Source organism: Nematolebias whitei, chromosome 5, assembly GCF_014905685.2.
Source record: "Nematolebias whitei isolate Nwh7 chromosome 5, NemWhi1, whole genome shotgun sequence".
Taxonomy (NCBI): domain Eukaryota; kingdom Metazoa; phylum Chordata; class Actinopteri; order Cyprinodontiformes; family Rivulidae; genus Nematolebias; species Nematolebias whitei.
In genome coordinates, this window is record NC_056502.1 from 52,248,965 (window position 1) to 52,255,130 (window position 6,166).

The 6,166-nt window shown below is 42.5% G+C and overlaps 1 protein-coding gene across 1 annotated transcript in view; it reads left to right on the forward strand.

Moving 5' to 3' along the window:
* LOC119409578 (adhesion G protein-coupled receptor B1) overlaps window positions 1-6,166 on the forward strand; it is a gene marked incomplete at its 3' end in the record, with an annotated part of 116,123 nt that overhangs the window by 16,922 nt on the left and 93,035 nt on the right.

Sequence of the window (6,166 nt, forward strand, 5' to 3'; positions counted from 1 at the left end):
TTGGTGGGTTAGGGGCTAGGTTTAGGACTAAGGTGTGAATTGAGGATGTGTTAGGTTTAGGGTTAGGTATGTACTGGTAATGGTTAGGTTATGGATAAAGGTCATGGTTAGGCTATAGAAATGAATGAAAAATGAATGGAAGTCAATGCAAAGGCCCCACAAAGATAGCAAAACAAACCTGTGTGTGTGTGTGTGTGTGTGTTTATAGCAAAGGAAAACACGAAGAACCAACAAAGTTCCTTTGTGGGCTGGTTGAAATGTAAATGTTAGTTTTCCTTCAGCCTGAAAATAAAAATAAAAAAATAACCATAGTGTAGTAATGTGATAAGCTAAAGCTACAAACAGAAGTTTGTTCACATTTCCTGGTCATACTGAGGAAATGTTAGACATACTGTTTTTTTTTTCCTGTTAATTTTAACCACAAGTGGAAAAACTGTTGATAGAGTTATAGCAAACAGAACATTCATGTTCTTAGACAACGAGCTACTTTGCCAGTAAGAGCTGTCCATCTCTCAACCTGAAGAAAGCTTTGAGAATAACCAGCTCACTGCTGAGTTCTTTAAAGACACATAACTGAGGAGAACCTGGCAAAGTTCTTAATGTGGCTGAAAATATAGTCCACAAAGTATTCACAGCTCACCCTTTTCCACACAACACTCTTTAATGACAACATAAAAAATGTAATTTTTAAATGTTTGCAACTTTATTATCCATCCATCCATTTTATTCCACTTATCTGGGGTTGAGTCGTGGGGATAGCAGCTTAAGTAGGGAGGTCCAGACTTCCCTCTCCCCAGCCACTTGGTCCAGCTCCTCCGGGGGAATCCCAAGGCGTTCCCAGGCCAGCTGAGAAACATAGTCCCTTCAGCGCGTCCTGTGTCTTCCTCTGGGTCTCCTCCTGGCTGCGAACCACTTCAGCGCACTTTATTAAAAAATAAAATCTAAGAAATCACATTTACATACGTATTCACAGCCTTGGCTAAATAATTTGATGATCCAGCTTTGGTAGCAATCACAGCCTCAAGTCTTTTTGAATATGATGCTTCAAGCTGAGCACACCTATCTTTAGGTAGTTTGTCCCATTTATCTTTGCAGTACTTCTCAAGCTCCATCAGGTTGGATGGGAGACATCTGTGCAGCCATTTTCAGATATCTCCAGCGATGTTCAATCAAGTTCAAGTCTGAACTCTGGCTTGGCCTCTCCAGGATCTTCACCAAGTGTTCCTGAAGCCATGTCTTTGAGATCTTGGCCCCTCCAGGACCACCACAGAGTGTTCCTGAAGCCACACCTTTGAGATCTTGGCCATGTACTTAGGGTCATTGTCTTGCTGAAAAATGAACCGTCGCCCCAGTCTGAGGTCAGGAGCTCTCTGGTGCATGTATTCATCCAAGATGTCTCTGTGCATTTCTGCATTCCTGACCAGTCTGCCAGTTCCTGCTGCTGAAAAACATCCCCATAGCATGATGCTGCCACCACCATGCTTCACCGTAGGGATGGTATTGGTCTGATGATAAGCGGTGCCTGGTTTTCACCAAACATGACGCCTGGCATTCATACCAAAGAGTTCAATCTTTGTATCATCAGACCAGAGAATTTTGTTTCTTGTGGTCTGAGAGTCCTTCAGGTGCCTTTTTAAACTCCAGACGTGCTGCCATGTGCCTTTTATTAAGGAGTGGCTTTTGTCTGGCCACTATACCATACAGACCTAATTGGTGGATTGCTGCAGAGATGGTTGTCCTTCTGTAAGGTTCCCCTCTCTCCACAGAGGAATGCTGGAGCTCTGACAGAGTGACCATCAGGTTTTTGGTAAACTCCCTGACTAAAGGGTCCCACAAACTTGGGTGGACTTCAAAAGCGGACACCCGCAAGGCATGTCAGCGCAAATATCAATTTTTATGACTGCATACACATACTCGGTGTGGCACAATAAACTGCCCGGTGATGGACTGTTTTGTATATGACACCAATGTATTAAATTCACCTTCTTCATCCATAGTCTAGTTTAATAGACTTTTTTTTTTTTTTTTTTTTTTTTTGCCAAGAGGCAAGTGATCTCTTCCTCCTTGCCCGTTGACGCCATGACTGAGATTGTGAGAAATGAAGGAATTTGTCACGAGAGTATTAAAATCAGGCCCGGCATGGCTGCGGGAGGCTCTGGAGATTTCCCGGTGGGCCGGTATTATGTGTGGGCTGCAGGGCCAGCGCTCCCTGTTTTTTTTTTTTTTAGAACTTTTTGTTAACAACCTTAAGGCCCTTCTCCCTCGATCGCTCAGCTTAAATGGCCAGCCAGCTCTAGGAAAAGTCCTGGTGGTTCCAAACTTCTTCCATTTATGAATGATGAAGGCCACTGACCTCATTGGGACCTTCAAAACAGCAATTTTTTTTTGTATCCTTCCCTAGATTTGAGCCTCAACACAATCCTGTCTCAGATGTCTACAGACTGTTCCTTTGACTTCATGCTCGATGTTTGTGCTCTGACATGCACTGTCAACTGTGGGATTTTCTTCTTCTTCTTCTAACAGGTGTGTGCCTTTCCAATTCAAGCCTAATCAGCTGAATTTTTCACAGGCGGACTCCATTATTTAAGTTGTAGAAACATCTCAAGGATGATCAGTGGAAACAGCATCTGAGCTCATTCAACATTTGATCTTCTCCAGGGCGGACATCTCCTCCTCTCCCTCTCTGCTTTGCTTTTGCTCTGTCCTGTCTGTGAAACTGCTTTAGAGCCTCTCTTCTACAAATCTTCCAAATTATAACTATGGACTTGGATTTGGTCAGTTGATTCCTCAACACAATTGATAACATTTCTTTGAAGACAGGCTTTAGGCTAGCCGATTTGTCCTGTTGGCACGCACGCAGCTGGATATATCATTGACTTGGAAGACTTGATGACGTGTCTATCTCTGCTGCCATCTGTGGATTTTAAGGATGCATTTATAATTGGATTTATGATAACTGGTTCCTGCTTTTTGGATTTGGTTGGTTCCTGATCTATCAACAATCAATGAAGTCATCAGCAGCAAATCTGGACCTGGGCAGACATAATCAGGAAAGTTCTGCCAGTCCCAAAAACAATCATGTTTATCTGAATTTGGCTCCTTGACTGGCCTTGACAGGCCATCTTTGTTAGGATTTGTGGTCGGAGCGAACCCAGAGTGCAGAACAGGGACTCAACTCGGCAGATAAACAAAAATAGGTTTTTAATGTTAAATGAAAAGTACAAAATAAACAAGCTGACGGGGCAGCAAACTTACATAAACAAGGAGGGAGGCACGGGGAACTCAGGAGACACGGGGAACTCGAGGAACCAGGAAGACAAAGAGAGACTCAGGAGACCCAAGGAAGCGTACCCAACGAAGACGACCCGACAAAGGACAAGACAGAATAGGATGACTTAAATACTGGGAGAAGACGAGACATGATGACAAACAGCTGGGACGAGACACAGGTGGCAACAATGGAAACTAATGAGGAGCACGAGGGAAACAGACACACCGGGCCACAGAAAAGTAACATCCTTACAGTCTTATCTCAACCTGCCTGGAAAGTTTTGTAAACCTGATGCTCTAACCCCTCCCTCCCCTCCTACTGAGGAATTTCCATGGACTTTTTAGAGGAGCCCAGCTGAATAAGCATTCTGTCATCATTTCAAGATTCTCTGGATTTGTCTCTGGTCGTCCTCGGCACCCCCTGAGTGTGTCCAGATCTCTCCAGAGGGAACAATTTGAACTGAGTGATGTATTCTGAACTCTGCAGTGCCTCTGTGTGTTGTCTCTGGACATGCTCACTGCCCTTGCATCCTCCGCCCACCCCACATAATGTCAGTGTCATTATGTGCTCGTGTGCAAGATTTTGTTTTCATTATCACACTGCTGACCTTCAAACAGAGGTGAAAAACATGTTAGGATTTTTTTTTGTCTCCAAACCCTATGTGTCATTTTTCAACACTTTTTATTGTCTGTCCAAACAGTTCTCACTTGTAAACGAGTCTTTGAGGCTCAATGTGACTTATCTGTTTAAATAAAGGTTGACTGAATTAATGAGCTCAATTTGGAGCTTCATGGAAAGGGCTGTGAATACTTACATAAATGTGACTTCTTAGTTTTCTATTTTTAATACATTTTCAAACATTTCAAAACACAATTGAGATTCATGCTCAATAATCTAGGAAGAAAAATCCAGCAATGTCAAGTCAAAGTTAAGGCGGGGGACATCCTGGGCTGACCTTAACAAAGTCAAGTCAGGTCCTCTGGACGATTTCTTTTTGTTGAAACATTTTGTCTTTCATCAAAAAGACCATCAGTCCGAGGAGCCACAACAAACTTATTCTTATAAATAGCACCTTCGCATAATGGGTCAACCAGTTTGATGATGCTAAGATGGTCCAGAGGACCTGACTAAACTTTGTTCAATCTTCTACCTGGATTATTGAGCAGGAATATGGATGTTTTGAACAACTCTGGCCATGACTGCTTCAAACAAGTTGGCAGGGGAGAGGGAGGACTCCAGAAACCATCTGAACACCATCGAACTGAACATTATAAGTCTAAAAAAGTTAAATCTGGTCCTCTGGACACTCAAAAAAACCCCCCAAAAAACAAAGCAAATCAACAAAAAAATGTAGAAACGTTTCGTCTCTCATCCGAGAGACTTCCTCAGTCTGAGGAAGTCTCCTTAGAACATTGAACATTAACCGGGCCTGAACATTATAAGGCATTGTGTGTAGATTTTAAAGGAAAAAAAAAACAGAATTTATTCCATTTTGGAATAAGGCTGTAACATAACAAAAAGTGAAGTGCTGTGAATAGTTTCTGGATGCACAGTACCACTTCCATCCAACATCTTTGGCATTTAAATATTTTGGTTAGAGATACAAAGTCTGTCCTCTTGGGGTCTTCTTCCTGTGATTTAGATGAAAATGAACGTACTTTCAACCCCCTGCTGGGGCTATCAAGAATTCCTTCCTTAGGCTCAGTTTACATGTGAACAATCTCCAGGAAACCTTCTATATTTTAATTCAATTCAGTTTATTTATTTAGCGCCAAGTCACAGCAGAAGTCTCAGGGACTGAACAGAAACATCCATATATAAAATAATAATTTAACATTATTTATCTGAGCAGCAGACTGTTTTGAGTTCAACTCCATCACAGAACTCTCATCTTGAACAAGCATGAAGGCAACAGTGGAAAGAAAAACTCCCTCATGAGGAAGAAACCTTTAGCAGAACCAGGCACAGGACAAGAGGACCATCTGCTTCCACCGGCTGGGTTTGTTAGGAATAGATACACAATGGCAGGTCAAGAATCACATGTTAAGATATAAATAGTATAAAATGAAAACTATTCAATTTTAACAATTAATTTAAGGAAATGAGGTCATTTTAGTATGTTGATGCTAAAGACTTTACATGTGCACATGGTAATCTGATGATCGCAATTTCTGTTTAGACAAGATTGCAAAAAACATTAAACCTGCTGTGGTTTCTATACCAAGCTATGAATTGGTATTATGATTTTTTTGTTGTTCAACAGCACGTGCTTTCATACAGACACTTCAATCTTGAGCATGATAACACTCACATCCAAAATGTCAAACAGGGATGTTTCTTGTACTAATGAGAAAGTTGGGCTGCTTCTACATATGGCTGGGCCATATCATATCGTTCACAATAGTACCTGTAAAAAAAGCTTGCCCGGGCAAAAAAATGACATCATGATATGCTAATTTCATGACAATACGTCAGGGCGCCCTGCCCCCTTATCCGAACCAAGTGCGCCCAACGACCACACCGAATGCCCCCCCCCCCCCCCCCGCCTCCACCTGTCGGTACTGGTGTGACACTAATTAGCTGCGTGAAACACTAGCTAGCTAAAAAGCTAAAAACAAACAACGCACGTGTCAGCTGTCTCTCCATCCAGCTCTAAACTGCCACTCGTCTTTTTTTTTCCTCCCCACTCCGCTCTGAGCTGGCGGTGCGGGCTGCGTCTCCCCCTCTCTAAACTGACGATACAAACACGCACAGCTCAACTGTCTCTTAGTTCCACAGTCCATGGAGCAAGAACAGAGTCAGACAGAGCATCAGAGAAATGAATCATTCCTGCAGGAACAGAGGAAGTTGAAACACCACAAGCTTCAGGGTCAGCTGAAGACACCTTGTTACAAG